Source organism: Pan troglodytes, chromosome 1 (genome assembly GCF_028858775.2).
Source record: "Pan troglodytes isolate AG18354 chromosome 1, NHGRI_mPanTro3-v2.0_pri, whole genome shotgun sequence".
Taxonomy (NCBI): Eukaryota; Metazoa; Chordata; class Mammalia; order Primates; family Hominidae; genus Pan; species Pan troglodytes.
In genome coordinates, this window is record NC_072398.2 from 60,970,660 (window position 1) to 60,987,637 (window position 16,978).

General features: G+C 31.9%; 1 long non-coding RNA gene across 3 annotated transcripts; it reads left to right on the forward strand.

Annotated features, from left to right (window-relative positions):
- The first annotated feature begins 2,729 nt into the window (after positions 1-2,729).
- On the forward strand, positions 2,730-15,910 carry LOC112208629 (uncharacterized). Of its 3 annotated transcripts, none has more exons than XR_008536743.2 (5): positions 2,730-2,829; positions 7,278-7,494; positions 8,134-8,205; positions 10,100-10,155; positions 14,173-15,910. It is a non-coding gene; the product is annotated as an uncharacterized LOC112208629 (long non-coding RNA). The 3 variants fall into 3 exon arrangements; XR_010148819.1 differs by having other exon boundaries at positions 10,103-10,155; XR_002943127.3 differs by lacking the exon at positions 7,278-7,494 and having other exon boundaries at positions 14,173-15,909.
- The last annotated feature ends 1,068 nt before the right edge of the window (positions 15,911-16,978 follow it).

A 16,978-nucleotide genomic window follows, 5' to 3' on the forward strand; every position in this document is an offset into this window, starting at 1 on the left:
CCTCTGTTACTCTGTTTTGATCATTTAGCTTTTACACAAGAAAACAAGTTATTTCTGATAAAACTAAAAGCAGTCTTTTTTGGGGTACCAATGTGAAGCTACACCACCTTTGACTTACCTGTATTAAAGGTTAATAACCCCAATCAAAGCAAAAAAAAAAAAAAAAAAAAAACCTCAGTATTTTTGGTCATTATTGATGCAGTACAGATAGAAAAAAATGAATCCTTTCTATGAATGTATAATGGAGCACGACGGCTGAAAATCTAGTTGACTAGATGTTAAATGGTTTCCAATATTTAAAAGCCTCTTTACCTCTTGCCTATGCTAGAAAGAACCAAGAAATTTAAACCAAAACAACTTTAGTAGAATACATACATGCACACACATATGTAATCTGCATAGATCACTCCGGCTAATCATTCCAGTAAAACACTTGAGAACACCAAAAGGAAATCAAAAGAAAGAGAAGTGTGAACGTCAGATCATTGTGCCCTTGGCGTTATGGACTATATTCAAGAGCTATATTTGATTCATTGACACATTTAAATTAAACCAAATATATTTTTAATCCAAAAGATTCCATTACACTGAGATGATGATAGGACAATTGTCCAACTTGAGATTTTTATTTTATTTTATTTTTAAAATTTGTTTAGACAGGCTTAGAATATTATGTAAATGAGAATAACAGACTTTCTGGTCACATGTGCTATGGGCATGACTGCATAAAAACATCGCATTTCTTAACTACTTTGCACTTAAGCCACATGCAACAACTTAGAAGCAGTCTAAATCCGAGCTACTACAGAAAACCTGAAAAATTTATGGTCAGAAGAAATCCAGAAACATTATTAATGATTTTTTAATAGTAAGTCCTAAGCCTTAATATTTTTATCACTCACAAAATCATGTATATTTGTATACTAGATGGCAGCACCCTTAATATATGTTTATTTTAGTTTTATCTTAATGCAGTGAAGTGCCTTTGGTGATTCCAGGTTGACTTTAACTAGAAAATTTTTATTAATTATTTCAGTGAACATGTCAGCCACGAATACCTTATTTATAGCTTGCCTTCACAATTCATTATTGAATATAGATCAAGTTTTACCTCCTTATTCTGTCATCCGTATTTTTACAGTATTTGTGGTCTATTTTGCTTTGAGTTTATCTCTTGTAATAAAACTTGAAGATGAAATTTCACAACACAACAATATGACTCTTTCTTAACAGTTTTAGCTCAACAAGAACATACATGTTTAGCAGGAGAAGCTACATTATTGATTTGGCTTTAGCTATTTAACGACAAGCAAATTACATCAAGTATCAGAGGGCTGACATCAGAGAACAAGCAACTACAATTGGAGAGTCTTCCAACTTTTTTATTACTTTGAAGAAAAACCTTATTGTTAATGACTCTCTTCTATAGTGAAAGTCTTGTGAAAAATGAGAAATAGCCTATAAAATATGGATAATTTGAACAAAAAATGCAAAGTATGGTACTTAAGCTAAATTTCAAAAAATACAGTGGTTCCAACTCTGGGTGTGTATGTCTTTCAGAGGATTCTAAATGGAAGGACTGAGAGTCTTTTACCCTGAAAGAACTACTTCCTCCTTTTTGAGGAGCCAAATGTACTGAATATGATGTTTGCTCTATTTTCCCATATAAATAAATTGTGATTGAAAAGAATATTCATAAGAAACATATTTTGCGTAGCCTTCATAATATAATAGATTTTTCTTATTTTAAATTGGCAAACAACAACTTTTTTTTTCTTATTTAAGTGTTCTAGCATTACATGTATTAGCAGATACCGATGGCTCATTCCTGTTCAGTAGGCAGAAAGAGATGAAACCCAGCTGGAAAAAAAAAAATGGTTAATTTCTTTCTTGTTATTCTCACAGCAACATGCAAGTGGGCTTTTTTTCCAGCCATGCTTTCTAATTACTGATTTGAATGGTTCTCTAGATTAAAAATAAAGTTCTTAATTGAGTATAAATTAGTTTCAAAAATATCCAACAGACAGAGCTTTTCTCTCTAACATTATTAGAATCAAGATGTTTCCTAATTGAAGAAGCTATAACATCACTGTATCTTTTAAAATATTATATGTTCATGTCTTATGGGAAAAAAGCACTGAGGTTTTATTTCGTGTGGTTTGGGAGTTAAATTAGGATGTATAAATATATTAAAATACTCTCAGAACAGATTTTTATCAAATTAACTACTTCATTTCTTGGAGACTCCTGAGAAACTTTGTACCAGCATGACAACAGCTGCCAGAAGTTTTTTTTTTTTTTTAATGCTTAAATACATTTAAGAATAAAGTATCATAATACCTTATATAGCTTGAGGCAATGTGTATACATGTTTTAGAGAAGCGATAGCATGACTGAGCAACAGGCATCAGATACAGACCCAACAGCCTTATCATGGAGGCACAGACACCCCCTCTCCCACCTACTCATCCAAATAGGCACGTAATGAGTTATTTTCACTTTCTATCCTTTCATGGCTTTCTTAAGCTGAGCTGACTTTCATCTATCATGCTAAGCACATATTTCCATTAAAAAACTATTAGTGAAAAGGATGTTTTGTTGTCAGATGCATTTTAGTATTTATATTATTTAATTTGAATATATGTGACACAGAATAGAGTTACATGTATACAGATGGCACGTGACTTATGATGGTTCAAGTTACGGTTTTTAATGTTTATGACAGTGTGAAAGCTATATGCATTCAGCTGAAAGTGGTACCATACTCTCTCCTGATGCTAAACAGTTGCAGAAGAGGTGCAGCTCCCACTCAGCCACGCAATCAAGCAGGTAAACAACAATACTCTACAGCGCACTGTGTTGCCAGATGATTTTGCCCAACTGTAGGCTAACAAAAGTGTTCTGAGTGTGTTTAAGGCAGACTAGACTAAGCTATGATGCTCTCAGTAGGTTAGGTGTATTAAATGCACTTTTGATTTAAAATATTTTCAACTTATAATGAGTTTATTGGGATATACCCCCATTGTAAGTGAAGGAGCATTTGTATGTATTTTACAGTAATGTAGCAGAATAATATAATATATAGAGGAAGATATATACATTTCAGATATGTATGAGGGATTTGTGTGTATTATATAAATCTGTAATTAGTTGGTGAATATTTATTTTTATAACTGGCAAGATAAGTTTATTTAGATAGGGCTCTTCTAATAAAAGGCAAAATTCCCTTGGGTTCTTTGAAATAATTAGGTAACACATTATTATGAACTGAATATTTCCATTTTTCCTTTCAACATTTTAAAATTTCTTCCATTTGTAAGACATGAGTATAAGAGACTCAAGATAATTTGCTTGGTAACTGGCAGATCTGAGAAAATAACCCAAGGGTTCTGACTTCACATATCTATTTTGACTACCCTATCGTGCTTAATACTCAGTTATATTTGGTCTTAAATATCATTGAGTTCTTGTTGTGGAATCTGATTCTTATATAAAATTGGACTCTAAGGTATATAGAGAGCATTCTTCTATCACTGAGTTTCAATTACAGCATATTGATCCCTTCAAAAAAAAAAGTACATATTCATGAAGAAGTTTGCTGTAATTGCTCACCTTAAAGTGAATTCTGTGTTATAGTAAAACAGATATTTCCATTTTAAAATGATTTGTGGTAGTATCATTAGGCATCACTTTTCCAGAATAGCATCCTATTGTTATCATAAAAATAATGTTGTTTATGTAGCCTATCCCCCCATTTTAAGTAAGTAAATCAAGTTTCAAATAAATAAAGTTATTTTTCCAAAGTCGTATATTTGGCTAATGACTAATAACAAAATTAATGACAGAAACTGAACTAAAGTCCAGTTTCTTGAGCACCAATCTAATGCTTATTCAGCTGTACTGTGGGTGCTGTATCACATTGCAGGGAAGGTAAAAAATGTTTACTTGTTTGCATAATAACTTATTACTGATATAGTTTTTAATTGCAAAATGTGATAAACAATCCCAGGCTGCAAGTGAGACTTAGCTTTTTATCACTAACTAGATTTTTAAACCACATGTTCTTTCCAGGTATATATTTTACTCATTTTCTGACACTTTTAATGATCACTAGATGAAATCTGAAAATTGATAGTGAAGAATATCTATAAGAAGAGTTACTGTTTTCAGGTAGAAGAAATGTTTCAAAAATTATTTCTAAAAGTGACAAATAATATACATAAAAAAGCTTCACTAATCAGAGTAACCAAAAGATAGAATGGATTAACCAAGGAGAAAATGAGTTCCCTATCAATGAAGGAGTTCAAAAAGAGGCAGAAATACTCATTTGTCAATATATTGTATTATAAATTTATGAATAATATGGAGTTTTCATTACATGATTTGTAAGTTTCCTGGAACTTCTGAATTTCTATCTTTACATATATGTTTGATTTCTCACACTGTGAATTTTTCATTATTATCAATTAAAATGTACAGAAAGCCAGAAGGCATACTTATTTGCTATACCACTTCTGGTATTCTCTTCTGATCTTTCTTACTTAAAAAATTAAAAATAATTTTTGAAATTACTTGTTTTTACTTATAAGCATATGTAAATATAAGCAAAAGAAACATTTTTAAATGTAGCCTTATGACTATGAGGGCAACCTGGCTGTGACATCTGTCACTCCATTAATCTCCAGGGTTAATTCAGCTGGCTAATTTAGCCGAGTAAACTGGTTGGCTAGGCAGTTGTTCCCTTCTTCCCTCACTGCCCCATGTGTGTCCCTCCCAGAGCTGCATGCTTGGTGGAAGAGAACAACATTCCCTGATACAGTAGAACTTTTTTTGGTCAAGAGTATATTTGTAGCTATAGTCCCCAGCTAGAACATCCTCTAAGCAAGCTCTTAAGGTCCATTTGTAGGAGAACATAGGGTACTCAAACTCATGACTCCAGAGACATCCAAGAGAAGTGGATGTGGACAGTCTGCACTAAAAAAAGGAAAAAGAAAAGAAAGAGAAAAAAATATATAGCCTTACATATTGGGTTGATTAGTTGGTGATTTTTTATCATTATTACTTTCCTTTAAATCTTACTGTATTTAAAATAATTACAATTTTGAAATAAAGAAAAACTTATCTGCAGGCATTCAATTATAATTAAATACATCATGTAAAATTAACAAAGGCATTATTTGAAAACTTTACAATGCAGGTCCATCTTCTGATTGACTTCATTTGACAGTATTTTGTCAGTTATGCATTTCCAAAGGCCTTTATGCCTTTGGAAACCTTTGTCCTTTGGCAGATGCTCTGCTAAATTCAGGCCAGTTAACTTGCTAAACAGGAGGCAGTGTGCCATGTTCAAAATGAATTGAGCCTCTGAAGAAATTCCACTAAAAACCTTATCCTTTTTCTGAACCTAACCAAAAAATTAGAGTAACAAAAATACTGCCAGGCACTAGGCTGCTTCCACAGAGGAAATTTTGAATAAACATGTCATGCAATTAATTTAACAGCTTTTCATGCTCAAATCAGTTGACAGAGACTTTCTGGAGAGATTCTTGTTTCTCTATTCCTATTTCTGTAATCTTATTAGCATATTGTGACAGTAAAAGCCATCACTAATAATAAATTAGGTCTTAATTGTAAATGATATTCCAGCAAAATTTAGGAAAAAAAGTGTTTCTGGTCTCAACATTTTGGCATGCCTGTCAGCAGTCATACAGGCAAAAATCAATATTAAGTTGTAACTCAGCAATAGGCTTGAAAATCATCTTTACCATTATCATTATTATTTTGTTGTCTCTCTTGGGGACATCAGACATCTGGTTTCAAAGATAATGGCAGTAACAATTATTTGCATCATAGCCCTAGCTAACTAGATAGCTAAAAACATCTGTTATGATCTTCGGTTTCTTTAACCTGTCCCTGGAGAGACTTTGATCGCTGAAATATTCTTTTTTCAAATTTCTCTCTGCAATAATCATTTTTGCAAAATACAGATTACTTGATACTTAAGGAAATTGACTATAATGCTGCTTTTCTTTTTTTGAATTTAAAACTGGAGAAGGGGTCATTAAAAAAGACTTTATAAGAAAATTATTTTACCAGAGCTGAAATTTTACCATCATAGCTATATTAAATTGCCCTTTTAAACTAGGGTCATTGTTTTTCTGTGATATATTAAACATAAAAAATAAGGGCACAAATATTTGAACAAACACATCAGGTATTTACTAGACCAGTATTATCCATTGCAAGCAAAACTTGCAGGTAATACTATTTCCAAAATAATTCTTTGGTTCTGTAATTAAAAAATTAATTAGGAAGCATATGTGGCCCTACCATGTGTTAGCAGTATACTAGGCTCTGGGCTCTTTTATGTATATAAAAAATGTAAGCCGGCCGGGCGCGGTGGCACATGCCTCTAATCCCAGCATTTTGGGAGGCCGAGGTGGGCGGATCACGAGGTCTAGAGATCGAGGCCATCCTGGCCAACATGGTGAAACCTCATCTCTACTAAAAATACAAAAATCTGCTGGGCACGGTGGTGCACGCCTGTAGACCCACCTACTCGGGAGGCTGAGGCAGAAGAATCGTTTGAACCTGGGAGGTGGAGGTTGCAGTGAGCCAAGATGGTGCCACTGCACTCCAGCTTGGGCAACAGAGACTCCATCTTAAAAAAAAAAAAAAAAAAAATGTGAGCTACAGGTTTCTTCCAAACCTACATTCCAAGCTTGTAGGAGAACTTGAAATAATTAATGAGTAAAATAGAAATCCTAAACTATAGAATGCATACAGTGGTGTTCAGCAGAAAGAAATTTTTGTGTGCAAAAAAATAAAATAAAAAACTTGGAAAAAGAGGGATTTAATTTGCAATGACCAGCACACTTCGTGACAGCCACATGACAGTCTGGGTTCCTCTAGCTACCTGAATAGAGTTAAGCACTTAGTATTTGTTGACTGCATAAAAAAATGAGTTCATAGTTGAATGAATTAAACAGAGACATCTTTAAGAAAGCATGAGAGGAGTAGTATGGCCAATGGCTTTTATGATGATTGAGGTAGGAATAGAATGAGAAGTGAAGTGGATAAGGGAGGTGGGCCAAGGGTGACCTTGAGGGTGGGGATGGGGCAACATTAGCAAAGAGAAAAACTTGCTCAGGTATAAGGCTTATATGAGATACAATGAGAAAAATATATCATACTAGCATGAGGATTATAGACTTTTATAAGTCTATAAATGATGGGTTGAAAAATTTAATTTAACCCATTTAAAAATTTTTCTTTAGCAGGGAAAATTAAAAAAAAAACATGAGGAAAACAGTAAAATATGAAGAGCCTGGAAGCACAATAACAAACTTAGTCGGGCATGTAAAAAATTACAATGGCTACACGAGTGTAATTTTACTAGTGTAATTTACACAAGTGCAAAACAAAGATTAAATTAGACTTCATGACTAATTAGATATGCAGAACAAAGAGAAGAAATCTTCAATGCTGAGAAAGGTGAGTAACATTAATGACACTAAAGATTTTGTGTAATAAGAAGATCATTTCCATTTTGAACATCTGAAGTCTGAAGATTCAATTAAGCATTTGAGTTGAAATATTAAATACATAGTTGGAAATACAATACTGGAATTTTATTTAAATATTACATTTGGAGCTATAGGATATATAGTAATCAACAAAGAAATATGGTGAAAAATTTTTGAAAAAGTTATCTAAGTGAATAGTATTTACTTTTGTTTAAATTAGAAACCAATTCTGAAATGGTTCCAAAAAGATTTGCCTTGCCAAAATGTTTGTTATTGTTAGCAGTGTTCTGGATATCTCATTATTAGTATTCAATGTTTTATATTATCTCCTTTTCATAGAGAAACCCTATATCTTTGATCAAATTATACATAATTCCAATATTTTATTCGTATTGAATCTATTGGAATTTAAGGATTAATTAGTACTGAAAAGACTGTATTTTAATGTATTGGCATGTGATTATTCTTTTAAACATAATGTTTTGATTCTTCAGCATAAAACGAAATTTACAAATAAAGAATATATCTAGTTTTTTAAAACCTATCTTTTTTTTTTTATTTCCCCAACTATATCAGTTATTTCTTGGCTAACTTTTTCATCTTTCAGTGCTGTGGGATTTGGATGAAGCTCATTCTCTTTTTACAAATGTTCTTCAAATTCAACCTGCTGTGAGCCTAGGTGAGTATAATTGAACTCAGGAGAATATTTTAAAGTACAAGAAAAAATAGGGCAGAGAGAAAACATATGGTTTCCTAATTATGCTGAAGGTTTTTTTTTTTTAACTTTTTCTTTCTCTCATGATTTTTTTCCCCAATTCACCGTACATAGCTGGTTCTGTCATATGACAGACTTCCTAGATGGAGCAACAGCGACATATATTCAACTGTGGAAAACTGGCAGTTGAGTTTTTCAATTGTGTTTGTTAGATAACCAGAGTTTTGGGAGTTACAAAGCAATACTTTCTCAGAAATATTGCTGCCAATAGGAGCTCTGATTTATAACAGGCCAGGCTTTAAAGAATTCAAGAAGTCTCAATATGGAAGGTTGTTTTCAACAAAAATAATTGCACATCAGTAACATGCTTTCATAGGAAAATTTTAGTTTAGTAGTACAAAACTATATTGTTGGCTTTTATTTGCTTTTAATAACATTTAGATTTTATATGGTATTATACATCTATCATTTTACTGGCAGTTACACACGCCCTGAATGTATATTACTCCAAAAGCATCAATAATAGAATTGGATTTGAAATAGTCATCCACACACTGTGTATTAAACATAGGTCATGTACAGGTTTGTGCAGGTTCCACAAGGTCTTTTTTCTCCAGATTTCAAGCACAAATTTGAGATAAGGTTACTTTAAAAAATTAAAACAAAGAAAACTACTCATTTAATGCTTGAGGTGAGCTGTCTGTGTAAGTGATTTATTTTTAAAGCATTTTCAAAATATAGTGTTATTGAGACCATTATATTATTTCAGTCAATGTGCTTGGATGTATCATAACCTTGAGTAATATTTCTTAAAATTTATTTATTTTAATTGGCAAATAATAATTGTATATATTTATGGGATATCGTGATGTTTTGATATATGTATACATTGTACAATAATTAAATCCAGATAATTAACATATTTGCCACCTTAATACTTATTTTTTTGTGTTGAGAACATTTAAATTCTACTCTATTAGCAGTTTTCAAATATGCAATACATAATGATTAACTGTAGTCACTATGCTAATAATAGACCTCCAGAAATTATTCCCCCTAACAGAAGCTTTATAACCTTAAAATATTCTTGTGCCATTTTGTGCATGAGTGATATATTCAATTCTGTTAATTCTCAAATACGAATCAAGAGAATTTGTGGATTTTTTTCAAACAAAGGTAAAGAAGGAATACATCTCATAGATTTAAGTATTATTTTCTTTGCTAGAGTTCTATTCCCTTCTCTAAAGAAGAAATTAATGAATCACACATTTTATATGATGGCTATTCTTCAATACATGAAGTATCTTTTGCCACAGTTTTTGTTTACAAAGGCACCTGGTGAATTCTAATGTACTTTCTGTGGCACAGGTACACTGATAATGAGAACAAAGTATCTTTAACACTTCCTAGGGGTATTTAGATTGCTGTTAAAGTAGCTTCTATTTTAAGTTAATAAATTGGCATTATGACTTGCCAGTCAGATATTATGGGTTTGATTTTTATCTCTTAGTCCCCTAGAGACTGATCAGCTGAGTTTCTGATTTGCAAAGGTGAGTACCAGACTCAGATGCCTTTAAGGACCAATTTACTGTTTCTCTCTTGAATGCCACTGTAATGGAAGACCAAATGAGCATTTAAACTTGGATTTAAAAAAAAATAGAATAAGAAGTATATTCAAGAACTATTAATTATGAAGACACAGTTATCAAAAACATGTTTTCACAGAGAAAACAATATAATATGGTTAACTCTACTAACATGAGACAAACTATGATGAATGAAGCAACTTTAAAATTATCAGCAAACTTCTTGAACATCATTGAGTTAATCCTTTATCTTCCTTTTGCCTATCTTCCAGTAGAAATGATGAAGAGAAATTAAATCACTACAACATCAGTATCAGGAAAAACACTGGTAGGTAATAGGTATTAGTGATCAACCATGATATCATCTATCACCCACTATTGCAAAACTGAATGTTTATAAACATATTCCATTGTTTAATAATCCAGGTAAATATTGTATATTTGTCAATCAAAAGTCAGGGTTCTCTTAAGGTTTTGCCATATATGCCCACACTTCCCCCTCTCCTCTCCATAATATAAAATGTATTTTATTGTTTTCCTTATAATATTAACTTTATACTATAGTGGCATTATAATGCTCATTTTTAATCTCCACAATGATAAGACAGAAATGTGAAATTTAAGTTCTATGCACAAATATTCTTGATTGTTTCTGCTGTTTAAATGTTGCTATATAAGGTAAGAATGTATCAATATATTCTTATTAAATATGTAATTTTTTCATTTTGATTCTCTCTTCTACATTCATGTACTTGATTATTTATGACTAAATAATCAAAATGTCAAGAGAAGGATTAATTAAATTTATAATTTCTCTATACTTTATAGTGTTCCCTGTCTATTCAAACTGTTTTACATTATATTGATTCATCCAAGTGAACCAATGAAAGCACATTCATTCCTATCTAATCTGGGAGAGAAAGCTGACATTTTTCAGCACCTCCAAACTCCAGATTACCTTACATCTAATTTTGTCCCCGTTGACAACACTGGAAAACTGATATCATCATCTGTGAGTTACTGAGAAAACTGAAGGTTAGAAAGTTTCAACAACTTGGTCAAGTTTATCTGCAGTGAAAGAAGAGAGAAGCTTTACTGTAGGTCTCCTTTATTTTAAAGTTTGTGACTTTTCATAAAATGAGTAGTTCACAAACTTATGTTTTTTATGTAACAAAACCAAATATTTTTTCTATCTCCGTGTAAGAGCTCTATTGTTGACTATTTCCATACGCACTTTATGTTCTACTGTACTTTAATATCTTTATAAAATGTATTTATTTTTAATTTTTTTATTATTCCCATAAAATGAATACCTTTTTACACAAATAGACTATAATAATAGCAAAAATGTAATGACAACAAAATATTGCCGACTGCCAAATGTAGTGAGCCCAAGAGAAGCTTTGTTAGAAAGGGAGATTAACACATAGTAGAGAAATATTAAAAAATATATTAGCTCCAAATGAGATTTCATACTTGAATCCTTCAGAAGAAAATAAAGAGAATTAATAAAGACGCATGTGTCTCTTTATATCTTATTTTCTTTCTCTTTTTTCAATGATATTTAATGGTTGTCCATGTGCTGTTTAACATAATCCAAAATCACAATATTTATGTTCCATAATTGGGACATGTAGCACTAAACTTCTAAACTTCAGGAGGAAGCAAAGACCTTTTTCAGTGCTATCTTCTGGAGACCAGAATCATTAATTGCCACCTCTGCTGGTGAACATATTTGCTACATATCTATAACAGAGTCATTAGACAATATGACTTTGAGATCATAAAGAATTCATATATAGAAAATACTTATATTCATTAGCAATTGAGAGAAAGTGTTGTACTGTATTTTATTGATTTGACACATTAATCCAGAATCAGTAAGTTTTCCAACAGCAGATAAAATAAGAATTCATCTGAAATGTCACTTCTAATGAAATGTCTCTTCTGTTGCCCTTCTTAGGTCTATAATAATATGCTTTCCAGCCCCCAAATTAAGATATCAAATAAAATAATACAATCAAGTGTAAAAATGTATTCCTAGCAATTTAAAACTGGAGACAACCTTATAGAATAGCTTGCATAATCTCCCCTTAAGAAAGATGTGGAAACTAAGATATAAGTAAATGAAATGATTGTCCAAGGTCATACATTAATTAACATTTTAGCAGTAACAGATAATGTCTTATTTTATAATCTAGGCCTCTTCCCAGTACACTTCAGGGCTATGTTTATTCATTGTATAAAGAATGGAGACAAGCAACAACAATAAACAAAATAGATTGAGTTTTCCTAATCTCAAATTGTCTGATAAAACTTAAATAGAGAAAGATGGGCGATCTATCAAATTCCCTTTACATACATAAATATGTTGCTTCCAAACTCCAATTTTCGACTTTAAGATATATTTGAATGTCAGCATGAGATTCAATATTCTACTGTTAAGGCTAGATCATTAAATGGCATGTATTGTTTGTTAAATGTAGGCCCTAGACTGATTAAAGTAACCCACAGATTTATAATTGCTAAGCCTAAAAGAGTAACAAATAATAACCGAGTAAAGCTTTCCTATTAGAGGGTATAAACCATAAGAATATAGCACGCATTATCGAAACTGCTGTCCAGCACCATTCTGAGCCATAACTCCTACTTTAAATGTCACCTGAAACTCTGAAGATTACTTTTTCAAATGCAGCATCTTAATTAAGTCATATTTTACATAGAAAGTAAAAAGACATAGGCTAAGTGTATACAAAAGTGCTGAGCTGACTTCCTGGTTACTCTGTGTGGAGGGAGTCTGCACTGTATTGACTAAATCTTCTGCACTTTATCAGACTGGCTACATGTCATATTAATTCAAACCCTAAAACAACCAACTACTCTGCTGTTACCAGTCGCTTATCTGGTCCAGGCATATCTATATACATGTGACAACTGGTTGTAGTAATTTTTCATAATGTGATAAGTTTACCAATATAAAGTTGAGTAAATTCTTCTGTAAGCAAATTACAAATGTGGGTGGGAATATCTTACTAAACTATTGGTTCTGCCTTTTGTTCTTGCACATATTTGGAAAAATTTATTGGATAAAAGTTTCTTCATTAGCTTTCATTATACCAGATTATTATTTCACTTTTAAAATAATCTCCAGTTAAGTGAAAAAAAGTAGATTCAGTGTAGGGAGATTGATAATATGTACTTGATAAGTATGTGTAGAGAAAAAAAATAGGCAGTATTTTGAAAGCCAGTATTTGTTCATTTTTTTCTTTTCATCAATAGAATCGTTCTGGTTTTTCCATACAATGCTATAATCAAATAACTATATGTAAATATTAAGTAATTTTAACATAATTTATATAAATGAAGAATATAAAAGAAGAAATATGAAGTTTTATCTGTGAATTTTTTAAACCTAAATTGATTCTACTCAATCTGGAAAGACCCTTCATAATGGATATGCATTTAACCTTTTTAAAATACGACTTCATTAGATTAGTGCAAAAGTAATTGTGGTTTCTAATGGCAAAAACCACAATTACTTTTGCACCAGCCTAATACTACAATGTATGCGTAGAAACATATAGTCGATAATATGCAACTATATGAGTATACACAATAAAACAAAAACCCATGTCTAACGTCCCAATGAAAAATGTAAAACACTTTATTGTGAATGATGACTTATCTTTATTTATACAAATCTTGCCTATTTTAATACTTTCTATCTCCTTTTGTACTTTTCTCTCCTTATTTTCAAATTCTGAAGCACAGTTCTTAGATCAGATCAAGGCCAAGAGCAAGGAATGAGGGCAGAAAGCAATCTCTTTGGTATGAAAGACAGTCATAAGTGTGAGCATACTCCCATATACTTTATTTTTTTCACTTAAGATATATCTTCATAAAAGAGAAAAACAAGTTGTATTGAGGTTAGCATACTGTAATAACAAATTTTTAGAGGAATTAGCCAGTAAGTTTTGCTTTAGCCTCCGCATATTAACTTGTTTTAGTCACTTAAGTTAGTTAAATGGAGACCATGATTTATTTTGACTGAATGTTTTCATACTGCTTTGAAAAAAAGTAATAATGTTTTTACAGCTTTTTTAATGACAATACAGTGATCAATCCCAAAACCAGATATGATGCTTATGCTTTATTTTTTTAAATCTGAGATCTACTTTTCTATCATTTTTAAGACACCTCTGATTGACAACGTGTTTAATTATCAAAACTCCAAATGTTTCTAATTATCTTGTAAAGAGTACTGAGTAAAGATTTAGATTATTAATACCTAAATTCACTGGTGGGAAAAGTAATTGTATCTAATGTTAAATTCTACTTGTTTCAGGCTAATAATACTATGTAAGCTTGTACAAACCAGTAAAATAATTTCATATCATTTTTATGAAGTATAAGAACATAAGAGCTTCTGCACAACAAAAGAAACTATCATCAGAGTGAACAGGCAACCTATAGAATGGGAGAAAATTTTTGCAATCTATCCCTCTGACAAAGGGCTAATATCCAGAATCTACAAAGAACTTAAACAAATTTACAAAAAAAAAGCAAACAACCCCATCAAAAAATGGGCAAAGGATATGAACAGACACTTCTCAAACGAAGACATTTATGCAGCCAACAGACATAGGAAGAAAAGCTCATCGTCACTGGTCATTAGAGAAATGCAAATCAAAACCACAATGAGATACCATCTCAGGCCAGTTAGAATGGCTATCGTTAAAAACTTAGGAAACAAGGGATGCTGCAGAGGATGTGGAGAAATAAGAACGCTTTTACATTGTTAGTGGGAGTGTAAATTAGTTCAACCATTGTGGAAGACAGTGTGGCGATTCCTCAAGGATCTACAACCAGAAATACCATGTGACCCAGCAATTCCATTAATGGGTATATACTCAAAGGATTATAAATCATTCTATTATAAAGACACATGCACACGTATGTTAATTGCAGCACTATTCACAATAGCAAAGACTTGGAACCAACCCAAATGCCCATCAATGATAGACTGGATAAAGAAAATGTGGCACAAATACACCATGGAATACTATTCAGCCATAAAAAAGGATGAGTTCATGTCCTTTGCAGGAACATGGATGAAGCTGGAAACCATCATTCTCAGCAAACTAACCCAGGAACAGAAAACCAAACACCGCATGTTCTCACTCATAAGTGGGAGTTTAACAATGAAAACACATGGACACAGGAATGGGAACATCACACACTTGGGCCTGTTGGGGGTTGGGGTCTAGGGGAGGGATAGCATTAGGAGAAATACCTAATGTAGATGATGGGTTGATGGGTGCAGCAAACCACCATGGCATGGGTATATCTCTGTAACAGACCCGCATGTTCTGCACATGTATCCCAGAACTTAAAGTATAATAATAAAAAAAGAACATAAGAAATAATTGCAAAATGTTTATATGGTACAGAATATAAGAGTATTATACCAAGCAAATTGTTCTCATTTGTAGTGTACTGCATTAAGCTATCATTAACTCTTGTACCTAATGCAGCAGCCACCCAAATGATATCAATAGGGCCAGTCTTTGGGTTACACCTAAAACGAAGATGTAATTATGTCATGCCCCTGATTTCAAAGTAAGATCAAGACCCCCCCAAGTGCGAATTGATTAATTTTCAACTATATCTCCTTTCAAGTATTATTCCTAAAATATCTTAATCGTACAGCATATGCCTTTCACTGAGCAGCTATTGCACTTTCATACTTCAGAATTACAACTACTCCTTCATGCTAATTTCTGCCTCTGCTGCAGTTACCTGCATCTCTGCTGCCACCTTCTTCAACCTCTATAGGATCACTCAAAAGACTTAGTGTATACTTGGAGTGGTTTCCTCAAGTGAAATCAACCATGTTGTGGCTGGATATATTATGCAGACCGCATCTTAACAGGTACCAACATATTATATTACCTGATGTGTAAACATAATCAACATTGAAGAAGTTTTCAGAAATCAATATTTATTTTACTGCATCTTCTTAAGGCATTTTGGATTATGCCATACAAACCATTTGTCCAGAACATAATGTTTTGCTTAGTTCTTTGTTCAGTGAGTAAAAAAATTATTGTGTTTAAAATTAGAATATCCGATTGACAATATAAGAATATAAGAATACTTGTTAAACACATCATTGATAATACAGTTTCAACCAAGTTTCATTGATTTCATGCTACTTTTATTGTTTTTAGCTTCTCCTTATATTAATTTACAAATTTACTTGTGTTTATAACTACATATTAAAAACTAAGATTATAAGAGTTTTATATTTTCTTTGAGGTCCACAGACATATTTATGTGATATTATAATAAAATAATCCATTAATACTAAAGAGCTGAACAGAATTCCATGTATCTCAGCAAAACCAAAACTTAAGCTGTATTTATTTTCTCTAGAAGGATTTCTAGAAGGGTTTCTAGAGAAAATACATTAAGTTATAGTCAACATTTCTTCTATCTTTCAAACTGCAATGCAATAAATTTTCAACAAAACTAAATCACAATAGGTGTACTGCACTGAGAAATAAATACCAACATGCTAGAAAATTAAAATAAAAGCAAAGTAACTTTTATCCAATGATCTACTAGGTTTAAGAGAAACATTCAATAACAAAAAGACAAGTAGAGAAATAAAAAGCAGAAATAACAAGATTGATAATCTGTCAAATGTTACCTCATTCTTTGACTTTCTTAGTTTTTTCTAAATGTTTTTTTCTAAGTAGTTTATTAAAAGAGAAAGAAAAATCACAATATCCCACTTCCCTACCCAAATTTAGAAAACTTTTTATTTCCTTACCAATTTCTTTCTTTCTGTTTTACACAAACTCATTTAAAACATTGTTAATGACTACATGGGTTAAAAATTCCATTTTATCTTTAGTGTAGGTATATTATGTGTGTTCTATGAGAAAGAATGCTAGAAAGCAATTTATTCCACACAAATGCATTTTGAACTTTTACTTACTCACCAAAGTTGCCTTCTACCGTGAATTCAGGTGGTATCGAAGAAAGCTTCTAGTAGATGTCTTTTGATCTGAAAGAAAAAGGGTAGGAGTGAGCCAAGCAAATTTTGTGTTTATTACGCCTGAAAGAATTGAGGACGGCCTGAGTAA